Here is a 13,511-nt window from a genome sequence, read left to right on the forward strand (position 1 = left end):
GCGATGCTTGAAACTCACAAAGAATAACAAATAAACATATTTAAACAATACAGCTTTAATAATACTTGTCAACAGGTACCAGAACATACTCGCGAGACTATTTGGCGTGGTGTTGTATCATTTCTAAGAAATAAGAAACCATTTTAGCCGTTTTATTTGACCTCGAGTTCCAAAGTAACAGAAAGCAAACACAGGTCACGTAGCGTTTGTTAAGGTCAAAGCACCCTTTATCAGATCAAATTGTAATCAATGAATTTCATTTGTAACACAGATAACAAGAGCTACAATCAAATAATGTTCATACCGTATAATAAGTAGTCAAAGCACCCTGGAAACTTTAAAAAATCCAATCGAAGCCCATTGAAAACAACATCTATTCTTCGCTGGTTTGAGTCAACTGTGCTTATCGTTAGCTTGCGTTACATAATGGATAGACCGCTGACAAGCTGTTATATTTTGCGGGCTTGATTCTACAGAAGGACGTTTATCCGTCCTTTACAGTCTATTAAATATTTTATTATTGTTGTTAGTGACCCCTTCTACCCTAAATGTTTGTTAAGTAAACTAAAGCGTGACCTTAACTCGGGTGACTTTCAACAGATGCCACTAAGGAACGAACCTTTATTTTCTTAGGGGGGGGGGGGGAGGAGGGGTGGACGTTAGCCAAATAAATTGCTGCAGAGTAAAACCGGCTGAAATAATCGTGCAAGAAAGCCAAAAAATTAATTTCGTTAAAGTGCATATGAAGCGAAATTTTTTAATGCATATTTTTAAAGTTTAACATCTTATAAGAAAACCCTGAAAGTTTGAAAAGAAAAGAAAATAAATTGACGATTTTACAACCCAAAAAAGTTGCAGCATTTGGCTCTAAAATTGGCCGGAAAATCGAGCGGCCAAAATACCACGTGATCTCAGCTTGTGACGTCACGTTGGTTGATTGTTGATTTCACTCCAAAGCATCAGATATGGCGGACAGGGCAAAAACTTCGCGAAGAGGGGGTAGAGGTGGCCCGAACAACGAGAGTTGTCGAAACACTACTTTTACTCCGGGTGTCACAATGCACCAGTGGAGCAATTACAAAATGCAGGGCCATTTTTGAAGCGATATAATTCAGTGGCTCGGCAGCTCGACGGCTCGGTAGTCGCGTTAAGTGTTTAAAGAACGAGTAAGGTATATAATTTGGTGGCTCGGCGGCTCGGTAGTCGCGTTAAGTGTTTAAAGAACGAGTAAGGTATATAATTCGGCCGCTCGACGGCTCGGTAGTCGCGTTAAGTGTTTAAAGAACGAGTAAGGTATATAATTCGGCCGCTCGACGGCTCGGTAGTCGCGTTAAGTGTTTAAAGAACGAGTAAGGTATATAATTCGGTGGCTCGGCGGCTCGGAAGTCGCGTTAACTGTGTAAAGAACGAGTAAGGTATACTAATTGAGTGGCTCGGCTCCGTTCTATTTCATCGTCCTCTTCGTCTTTATCGTCATCTTCGTCTTCTCCCGCGAGTCTTCGTAAGGGGCAAACCGGCTAAAAACTATATTGTACTCTCCTTCATCTGTTTCTTCTTTACTCTCTTCGCTACCCGAAGAGTCGTAACTCACGCTAAATTCCAAATCACTACAGCTGTCACTCAACATATTTCCTTACTCAGCGCTTACTGTAAACAAAACCTTCGCAACCAAGCTACCACCAAGGTGACGTCACAGCCAGGATTTCGTAATAAAAACTCGACCCAGTCTCCGGACACTTTTTTGACAGAAAAACAGTATTTTATAGCACCCAGCGTTATCTTGCCTTAGTGCTCCACTTGTAATTTCAGGATGCTCGAGCCATGACCGAACACTTGGATGAAGAAGAAGACGAGGACGGAGATGAAGAAGAGGAAGGTGCAAGCAGTGGGCTGTTGTCGTGTCCTGTGGATGGGTGCATCTGCACCTATCAAAAGTACTACAACCTTGAGCGCCATTTGCTGTTCGGAAAGTGCAAACTCGTTTCTGAGAAGCACACCCTTTTTGACCAGGCAGTATTGGCGTACGCAAGAAGATTTAAGAGGGTTGTTCCCTTCAGCCAACACTAGCTGTCCCGACGACAACTGATCATGAAGAGTGCCCAGAGGCCCCCCTAGAGCAAGGCTGGGCTCTAAAAGTTTCAAAGAAGGCCAGCCGTTTTAACGACAATCAGCGCCAGTACCTGGATGCTAAGTTCCAGATCGGGCAGGAGACTGGCCACAAATCCGACCCTGAAAAAGTATCTCGGGACATGCAATACGCAAGGAAGGAAAATGGTCAGCGGCTCTTTCAGGTTGACGAGTTCCTAACTGCGCAGCAGATTCAGGGATACTTCTCGCGTACCGCTGCAAAATTGAAGTACGCGACATCTCAGTCAGCTCATGTAACCGATGATAACGACCTTCTGGCGGCCCAAGAGGAAGAAGCCTTTTCCTCTGCTCGTGCATTCATCCTAGACCAGTGCCAACTGCTTCATCCCATCGTGTATAACACACTTAATATATGTTCCTTGTATACTTGAAACAAGCTGACCAAAATCAGTGTTGCACAACTGCGGTCAATCTGCGATTTTTACAACATGGACATCGAGGCCCAATCATCAAAGCGAAAAGCGCCTTACCTTAGTTTCATTTGAGATCTTGTTGGGTCGTGTTCTTGCACGAGGGTTTAAGACTTAAATGTTGACTATTGCAACTGATTGGAGAGCTGCTTTAAGGTTACACAATACCTCCAGAGGGCTACTTTTGTCGAAAAAACGTTTTTCGGACTTAACTCAATATTTACTATAAATATAGCAAAAACTAATTGATAAATTGCTTAATAATAACTTGACCCATTTAGTTCATCTTGAAGTTGTAGAGTAAAGGATATATTTTCAAATAAAGGAATAGCCAATAACAATGAATATTACAGAAAGATAGTCAAACCAAATGACACAACAGGGGATGTATTTAGATAAGCGAGCTAAAAACCATTATTTTTTGAGAAGGTTGGAGACGGGAGGGGTAATTTTTTCTGAGCTAGATATTTATTTTTCACATGTTTCATTTTCATTTAACGAAATTAATTTTTTGGCTTTCTTGCACGATTATTTCAGCCGGTTTTACTCTGCAGCAATTTATTTGGCTAACGTTCACCTAGGCCTTTCTCGATTATGCTAGTAAAACTGGCATTTAATGCTACTAGAAATTCTCGCAGAAAGCCAAAAAAATGCTAAAATAATGCCTGATTTCTTTAACAAATGCCACTTGAATTCCAAAGAATGCTTTGTTTTATTTCAAACAAAACGTACAAACTCTTACATTATATGCTCATATCAACAACAGGTGATACTTAATAATTGTTGTTTATAAAAAAATAAAAATAAAAAAAAATATATAAAAAAGTATTTATTAATTTTTTTAAAAATTAAAAAAAAAAACACACACAAGTACACGTACACAAGTAACACAACGCACAAACAGTCGCAACAGACAGAAAGCAATCAAATTACGTAATCAAAATTGTGAAACTTTAGGATTGTTTATCCTTCTGAGTTCTGAGTGCTGAAATCTGGATCACAGTCATGAAAAATGACAGAAAATGCTAGCAATTCTTTTTCAAGAAAAAACGAAAAAAATGCTCGTTTTCCCAAAAAATGCCGAAAAAAATGCTAGCATAATCGAGAAAGGCCTACGTCCACCCCTCCTCCCCCCCCCCCCCCCTAAGAAAATAAAGGTTCGTTCCTTAGTGGCATCTGTTGAAAGTCACCCGAGTTAAGGTCACGCTTTAGTTTACTTAACAAACATTTAGGGTAGAAGGGGTCACTAACAACAATAATAAAATATTTAATAGACTGTAAAGGACGGATAAACGTCCTTCTGTAGAATCAAGCCCGCAAAATATAACAGCTTGTCAGCGGTCTATCCATTATGTAACGCAAGCTAACGATAAGCACAGTTGACTCAAACCAGCGAAGAATAGATGTTGTTTTCAATGGGCTTCGATTGGATTTTTTAAAGTTTCCAGGGTGCTTTGACTACTTATTATACGGTATGAACATTATTTGATTGTAGCTCTTGTTATCTGTGTTACAAATGAAATTCATTGATTACAATTTGATCTGATAAAGGGTGCTTTGACCTTAACAAACGCTACGTGACCTGTGTTTGCTTTCTGTTACTTTGGAACTCGAGGTCAAATAAAACGGCTAAAATGGTTTCTTATTTCTTAGAAATGATACAACACCACGCCAAATAGTCTCGCGAGTATGTTCTGGTACCTGTTGACAAGTATTATTAAAGCTGTATTGTTTAAATATGTTTATTTGTTATTCTTTGTGAGTTTCAAGCATCGCGAAGCCGTTACGGCGAAGCTCAAATTTCACGAAAGTACTACTTGCATTTCGGACCGTTAAAAATCGTCTTTTTAGTTGCCCGTGGTTTTGAAAACGGATTCTCAAAGAAGAAACAATGCTCTTTCACGTGGTATAAGTTTTTACACCTTAGCTCATGTACCAGGCAATGATTTTAGGCGCTGAATTTTGTCAATTTTGCCTTGCATGAAATGTCTCAAAATGATGTAAAGAATTAAAAATCTCCCAAATATTTAATATTGGTTCAAACTTACAAAATAACCATTCAAAATGTGTATAATTATCTATTCTTTTTGATGATGTATTTGTTGTTTCGAAAGAGATCGTTTTGATTTTGAAATTGAGGTGTTTGAAGTGTGCGGAATCAGACCCCTGAAACCGCTTCCGAGAGTTGCAAAATCAAGATCACTTCCGTACGCCTAAAATATTCATCGAATCGAAGTAAAATATATATTTATAGTTATAGTTCACCTAGGGCTATGCTGTGAATTTTTTTCAAATTTTTCGAATTTATGCTAATGTGGGCCCGCGGTTGAAATTTATGGCTCTCCCGTCTTAATTGACTGGAAACAAACTCAGGGTTATTTTGGGCAAGTAAATAACAGAAACAGTACCTACAATTTAATAGTGACCCCTCTTTTTAATTTAAAATGTTGAAATAGTAATAAATGAAGTAGAAATATAATCTGCTTAAGATATTGTTATCAACATGAATGCAAACAAATTTTTTATTAAACCCAGATGTCTTCCTCCTATGGAAGTTGGATGTCCTTTATTATTAAGGTAAGTGCAATTTGTATTAAGGTAAAAAAATCACCTGAAATATGGTTAAATACCTCTCCAGGCACAAACACCACCCTAGCTTAAGGAGAAGCCACGAGCCAAGCGGCCCACACTGCCGGAGCTTATCCCGGTTTCCGTAGCATTAAGCGGCTAGGAATATTTCTACTCCCCCCTGAATGGGATGCTAGTCCATTGCAGGGTTCCCCCCCAGCATTATGTCGCCGGTACCCATTTATACACCTGGGTGGAGAGAGGCACTATGAGAGTAAAGTGTCTTGCCCAAGAACACAACATAAGTGACCCCGGCCGGGGCTCGAACTCGCTACCGTTGCCACCCGAGCAAGATTTTTGATGAACTTTTGACACTTTTTTTGACACTTTACTAATCAAAGTGGGCGGAGACAGTCTAACTTGATGCGCGGCTAATTAAATCTTGTTGGTGTATTTTTAGTTTGTCGGTCGGCGCGCAAAATGAAATACCAGATCAAAGTAGAGTATGGGAGTGAAAAATTTTGTGAAGTTCTACGTTCAAACTGACGTTGTCAATGGGAAAGTACAAGGATATTCATTTTCGTCACTTGAAGACAAAATCCAATGGACGTGCCAAAGCTTGCGACATCTAACGTCCAGCACATTGCGAATTCGATACAAGGACGAAGATGGCGATTTTGTAAACCTTAACGAAGATGACACAGATAATTTCCAAGAGATGTTTGCTTGTGCCAGCTCAGTTGATGAAGGCTTATATCGTAAGATACTCCTGTGAGTCAGTGAACTTGATTCACCTTTTAATCCAGGCGAACAAGCAAAAAGAAGAAAGGTTCAAGAAAAGTCCACTGCTGGGGAAACTGTGCATAAGCTTGATCCGCGCTCTTTGGAAAGTAGCTTTGTGACTGCCGCATCGTCTACCGCAAAACATGATCGATTGCCACTAGACTACGTAAAAGATGAATTAGCAGAAAACGTTCAGCTTAAGAAAGCGCTGTTATCAAGTGCGGAGGAGGAGCTGGTCAAGTTCACCTGCAAAAACGATGCACTCACACCTCTCTCAGATATACGAGCAAGGATCTGTGGAAATTGCCACAAATCTGGACATACAAAATCCAAATGTGTTTCACCTCCCTGCCCTTCCCATGACGCTTGTGGTCTGAGAGACAAGCACCCGGAGCTGAAACAAAAGATATCAGAGCTCCAAAAAGAAATCAAACGATTTCAGCAAGAACATGGTGATGCAGAATCAAAGCTGAAAGCGTTTTGCGAGTCCCGCACGAAGGCGTCAACTTCATTTTTGCAGTAATGCGTCCAAGACTAAAAGTGCGTAATTTAATCAAGTACAGTGGACGTGTTTTCTTAGACCAAGATCTTCTTATTCTTGAGAAAGCACTGAATGGAAAAATTCCTGAATTTGATACGAGCGAGGATTGGCAGTTGCCAATTCTTATTGAACAGTATCAAATAGAAATGTTGATGTTTATTTGAGTAGCGTCGTAGATCGCCGCTCTTCAGTTTCTAAATGACTGTATCTAAGGACTGAACTGTAAGATGTCACTTTGTTCGCCATTGTGTACAGTTTGTGTTCAAATTTGGTGATTTGTGCATTGTAACCAATAAATGTTGAATATGTTGTGTTACTCACGGCATTTGTTTACATCTCGGTGTTTTCTACTGTCGCTCAGCTGCCGGTTATATCATGGCGGTGTTTTCAAAAAGTCTGCTTGAATATTGTATTTTATTCAGTTTAAACTATAAATACTTGCAGGAATATTTTTATGAAATACCATACTGTGGCGTGAAATATATCTCCAACGTGATTGCCAAGGACTTGTTTAAAAATAGAAACTGCATCTAGGCGGGAAATGCTTTCAAACGAACAAGCCTGTGACATGCATATTTATACCGTAAATAAAAATAGAAACGGAAATTATAGTAGATACTACATTTTTCTCAATGATCGCAAATATTTACAGCTATTTTCAGTGTTTTGTAAATAGCGTATACTTTTGTTGTATAAAATTCAACCTTTAGACATGAAAACAAACAGGATGGATCGAAACCCACCAATCATAGTCCACTAGCGCGACCTTTTGAACTTTTCTTGAGGTTAATCTGGTAGGCTGTGATTGGTGGATTTCTATCCGTTTGCTTGTTTAGCACTGAAAAAGTACTCTTTTCGTCTTCCTGTTTTGCCTCGAATGTTGTTACACTTTTATACAAGATAGCCACACTCCTGAAATACCCCGCTGAGTTTTCTGCTGTGATATGGCAAATCGCTTCTCCAATTGCCACTACTGTTTCATTCATTGCTAGCAGCTGGTGCAGTTGAAGAAATTGTTTAATCTGGTTTGAAACAGTACTCACATGTCTTGAAGTGCGGTAAATAGGGTGGTTTGGTAAATCAACTCAATTCCACATCTAGTGAACATATTTCGCAACAATGGCTCAATGTGACGGGCATGATCCATTACTACTACTAATCCGTTCTACCTGTAATGCGTCATCAAAAAAGTTGAGAAGTTCCAAACCATTTGACGGACCTTAAAGAATATTGAAGTAATCAACACCAACAACTGAGTGAAGCAAACTTATTGTAAATGTAGCGTTAGATACGTAACGTTGAAATTCAATAGCTCGCTCATCGACCCTAGCGTTTCCATAGCAGCGATTACCAGTGGTCTTGATCACGCTTGACTCATTAAAGAAATGAATTTTACTGGCTGAATATCTTGATATAGCTTGTAGATATTCGTCTTGCTGATCCACTGCTCCTGGCTTTTCTGCTTCAAGTGGACACACCGTCAGTTTCTTCTTACTAAACATGAGGTCTTGTGTGAGTCGCCGATTAATCTGTGATGTTCCAGGTAAATCATTGGGATGGATGACTCCATCTAACAGTAGCCTGTTTTGTATCTCAGACGCGTAGGTGCTCGGCTTCATTCGTTTTTGTACTTCAATGTATTCAAAAACGTTTGCGTCAATTTTAGGCGCAGGGAAATTAGCTTGTGGTGTATGGATGGACGAATTTGTGACATCGTAATTGCTAATAATTTTTTGTACAAATGTATGACTAGTCCTGATTTCTCTTGCAATAGCGCATTGACCTAATCCTTGGTGGTTAAAAACTAATATTTGCTCACGAACAAGAGAAGGTAGTGCTCTTCCATTATCGTACATGCCGCTGTTTGCGTTTTCACGAAGTTGTGTTTGCTGTGGACAAAAAATAAATTTGTCATTTCAATTTGAAATAAATATATTTTTGTAGCTTCAGACGTATTGATTGCTTCTCTTTTTTTCTGCTTACGAAGTTGGAAATTAAATTTCCTGCACGCGCGATAATTTGAAACGGTCCAATAAACTCCGCCTCCCAATCAAAAAAATGTCACAAAGTGTCAAAAAGATGTCAAAAATCTTGCTCGGGTGGCAACGGTAGCGCGCTTCGCTCTGTGAGTGTTGATATAAACGAAGCTTAACCTTATTTGCATCTCAAAAATTTCATTTTTACCCCTGTGAAGTACCCCTGCATGCATGAAAGTAGATAACACACAGACGCACTTATAGAAATAGATTCCTGAAAATATGTAATTAGTTTTTTTAAGGTTTAGGGACACGCAGATTAAACTTTTTACCGCTTTCAATTTGTTTTTCTGGCGTTCAGTGTGAATTCAATTCAGTGACTGTACTCAAGCTTAAAGGTTTGATTAAGTGATTTATTCTTTAAGATTACGTTGTTGTTAATTACAGTGAAGTGACAGGTAATGTTGTGTTTATACGTATTTTGAGAGCTTTCGGACGTAACGCTTATAAAAAGCCCCAAACAAATTTTTATATCAGGTTTTAGAACAGCATTTCCCCTTTCGAAATATTTTACCGGGTAGGGAAATTGTCTCTCGAATATGAGCGCCAAATTAAGAATTTTGAGCAACCGAATTTTAGTAATTTTCAGCTGCTCGTTGTGACCTTGAAAATTAACTTAAAGAAGAAAACTTGGACTCAAATGACTTATAAACGCTTCAATAGTACATTTCTAGGCTCAAAAACGGATTTTATTTAATGTGAATGATCCAGAGCTAAGTTTACAAGACGGTATGAGTCATGTTTAGATTGTGTGATTTTGAAGACTTGTGGGGTCAATACAGTTTTGTAAGTTTTTGACCGGTTTAAAGAATGTTTGAAGGAAAAATCCCACCACAAATCTGGGCCTACCATATAGGCTTTCTTTGGGCGAAATATGAAGAATTGTACGGTGGCTGGTTGGGGCCATAATAGAAACATGATTTCTTTTAGGGACGGACTTAATTTTCAAATAAAAAAACGATGTTTTAAAGCACTTTCTTTCTTTATTACACTTGTATTATTACACTTGTAACCGTGATTTACACTTCGAACGGGAAATTTACACTCACAACTGTAGATTTGCACTGATCACTGTAAATGTTACAGTTATAACTGTAGATTTACACTTATAACGTACTTACAACTGTAAATATAAACTTATATCTGTAAATTTACACTTATAACTGTTAATATACACTTATATACACGAATATACACTTATATCTGTTAATTTTCCATTACAACTGTTAATATTCTATTATATCTGTAAATTTACACTTTTAACTGTAAATTTATACTTATAACTGTAAATTTACACTTGTTACGTAACACTTAGATTAATATGAACGCAACAAATAGGAAGTCACGTGCTTTGAGATTGAATCGCTGTACGAAGTCTCCAGGCCAACCGCAGTAGGCAATCATTGCAATCTTGGAGTTACTTACTTACTTACTCCTCTTCGTGCATAGATACACATAAGGCCTCAACCAAAAAGCGCCATTGGCTACGGTCGGCCGCTGCTCGTTCGAGGTGGCCCCATGTCCATTCGTTGTCCCTCATTTCTCTTTCCACTGTCCTTCTCCAAGTTTCTTTTGGGCGACCTCTCTTTCTACGGCCATCGGGGGTCCATCTAAGGGCGACTCTTGGTAGGTCTGTAGGCATCATACGAAGGACATGACCAATCCATCTCCATCTCCTTCGCTGCACTTGCTGTGTGATGGTTTCTGTTCTTGTAATTCTACGCAGCTCATAGTTTGAGATTGTGTTTGGCCAAAATATGCGGAGAATCCTTCGTAGACACCTATTCTGGAAGACTTCTAGCTTGTGGCTAATGGTCTTGGTCATCTTCCAGGATTCCGCACCATACAAAAGAGTACTTAAGACATTGCTCTTGAAGAAACGGATCTTGGTTTTCTGGCTGATGTTTCTGGATTTCCAAGTGCTCCGAAGAGAGGCAAAAACCTGACTTGCCTTTGAAATCCGAGCTAGGATCTCTTCCTCTCCATCTCCGCTGGTTGACACCATTGAACCAAGGTAGGTAAAGTGCTCAACCTCTTTGACTGCTTCCCCATTCAGCATGATGGCTTCGCTGGTTTTGCTATTCATCCTTAAATGACTGGTCTTCTTGGTACTGATCTTTAGGCCCAAGCTCCCTGCTGTAGTTGCCAAGTTGTTGGTCTTTGCCTGCATGTCCTGGTATCGATGGGAGAGCAGCACAATATCATCTGCATAATCAAGGTCTTCCAAGATACTAGTTAGCGTCCATCTAATCCCCCGTTTTCTGTCACTAGTCACTTGCTTCATGATCCAATCGATTCCCAGGACAAACAGAAATGGCGAAAGAATGCAGCCCTGTTTCACGCCGGTGGTCACGTTGAAGGTGTCTGTCAGCACTGTGTTGCAGATCACCTGGGACTTGCAGTCATCGTACAGCATCTTGATAACATTCACCAGCTTTAATGGGATTCCATAGTGCCTCAAGATCTTCCATAAGGAATCCCGGTGGATACTGTCAAATGCCTTTTCCAAATCAATGAAATTGGCATACAGAGTGGTGTTCCATTCTTTACTTTGCTCTAGGATTTGCCTCAGGATGAAAATGTGTTCAGAGCATGAGCGTCCAGCGCGAAAACCTGCCTGTTCCTGTCTGCAATCTTGGAGTGCATCCCGGAAAATCCAAAGGAGGGTCAAATCTTTCGCTGGCTGGAACGCTATCTCAAAGGATCAAGTAACGAAATGCTTGGAAAATTTCTCTGCTTCTGCACGGCTGCAGATGTCTTAATGCCCAATCATGGCATTTCAGTGCGCACAGAAGTCATGCCACTTGTAGCAATTCGGCCTAAATCCGACTGTTTTCTATCGGCGAATAGAAACAGTGGCAGAACCAATCAGATTCGCGGATTTCTAATAGAACACAGCTGAGTTTCTTAAATATCAATCATATCATATCATATCTCATACATGTCAATTTCTAATAACTTTTCATACTAAATTTTTACAATAATGCTGAGCAATTTATAAGTGGATGCAGCTCGTGAAGGAATGAGGTGAATTTCAATACAAGTCCTCAATTAAATCAAGAAGGTCAATGTAAAGATGTTCCGCCTGAGTTAAATCACTAGGTATCTGAAAATAATTGTTTTCTCTCATAATCAAATGAGCAAGTTCAGCGAACGTTTGGGAAAAGTTGTCTTGTTGAATCACACAGCAGACATCCTTTGCAACCTCAAGGTCTGTAGTTGATGCCTTGTGAAGGTAAGATATGGTGTTTGTCGCCTCAGGCAAAAAGTACAGAGAGGTCTCATTGGAAGAGGGACAAATCTTATGAAGATTCCAATGTTTTGCTACACGTTCCCACTCTTCTCGAAGTAGAGGCAGAAAACAAAATCTTAAACATTCCACATGGACAGGATCGGGTACCATCATACAGCCCCTGATCTCTCAAGTCCTTAAAATAGCTAATCTACCAATCAGTTTCGCTCTTCCGAAGAAATGACCACCAACATTCTATTCTTTGATTCGCAAGAGAACGCCCGTATAAGAAACTCTTCCCCCCTTCAAATTCATCTCGAGCATGACGCCTTAGGAACCTCTGAATCGCAGCAACATGGACATTCTCAGTAACCGCATCGGCACGACATATGTGAGGGGCCCCTCCCAGTTGCTTGACAAAATCATGATAGAAGGTAGCGATTATACGAGGATCATTGTTTGAGGAACCTACTTCAAGCCACAGAATACGGCGGCTGTAGCCATCTATTGCTCCATGTATGCAAAAGCCGAAAGGTTTAAGCTTATCATAGCCGTCAATGTGCCATATATAATTTGGACCTTTTGACAGGTATTGCTGTCTTCGTAACTTATGACGAGCGCGTTCACGAACTCCGTTAGGATCAAGCACAACAAGGATTCGACGGATCGTTTCTCTATCCACCATCAAGCGATAGTCTACAGTAATTCTTTGATGCATCTGGCGGTATAGCCTAATAAGCTACCACTGCAACTCAATTCTTGCTCTACTGCTGAAATCACGTCGTGGGGATTACTACCCGTTCCTCTTCTTCTCAGTCTCTTTCTACAAAGAATTCTCTTGAGATGACGAAGGCTAAGCCGAATGCCATGAACGATGCAAAGAAACGCGAGAATTTCATTGTAGCCAAATCCTAGATTAAAGTAATCTTCTATCAGCAGGTCTCTGCTCCGTTGACCACTATGCAATGCGGGAAGATAGGGTGGAAGAACACCCTCTATCGTTAAACCTTTATCTGAAAGAACAGAAAGGAATAACAACCAGACCGCCATAACTCAAGCGAATCCTTCCTTTTTCAACTGAGTTCTGATGTTAAGTAGCTTATGCAAGGTAATAAGAATAAACTCACAGTTATAACTGTAAATTTAGAATTATAAGTGTAAATTTAAATTTTTGTGTTAATTGCACTTTTTAACTGTAGACAGTTATAACTGTAAATTGACAGTTATAGTTATTACTGTAAATTGACAGTTATAAGTGTGAATTTACAGTCATAATTGTGAATTTACAGTTATAAGTGTAAATATACAATTATAAGTGTAAATTTAGTTATAACTGTAAATTCACACTTATAACTGTAACTTCACACTTATAACTGTAAATATACAGTTATAAGTGCAAATTTACAATTTTAAGTGTAAAGTTTCAGCTATAAGTGTAAATTTACAGTTATAAGTGTAGAATTTACAGTTACAAGTGTTTTTTTTTTCAGTTGTAAGGCCATCCCAATAAAATGTTTCGTTTCCCATCGCCCGACCGACCCATTTTTTTCAAAAAGTAAAAAAAAAAAAAAAATGCAGATTCACTTGTCAAAGAAGCAAGTACTTTAATTTACAAGCACACTATCCTGTTTTATCAACAACAATTGACATTATGTGATGTCCTTGCCTTTAATTTTGATTAAAGAAAGAATAACGGAAATAACGAACGAAATAGCCACCTGTTCGCATTCGTAACCCGAGGCTTTCTTCCTTCAAGCGTTCCATCTTTTTTTTTTTTTTTTTTGCCCGACCGA

General features: G+C 39.3%; 1 protein-coding gene and 1 pseudogene across 3 annotated transcripts in view; one reads left to right on the plus strand and one right to left on the minus strand.

Annotated features, from left to right (window-relative positions):
• The window catches only part of LOC144652314 (uncharacterized), a 143,891-nt gene that overhangs the window by 85,494 nt on the left and 44,886 nt on the right, over nucleotides 1-13,511 (plus strand). The window lies entirely within an intron of this gene.
• Nucleotides 11,521-12,768, minus strand: LOC144652208 (uncharacterized; annotated as a pseudogene).

Source organism: Oculina patagonica, chromosome 4, assembly GCF_052425735.1.
Source record: "Oculina patagonica isolate OP01 chromosome 4, crgOcupat, whole genome shotgun sequence".
In the NCBI taxonomy this organism is placed as follows: Eukaryota; Metazoa; Cnidaria; class Anthozoa; order Scleractinia; family Oculinidae; genus Oculina; species Oculina patagonica.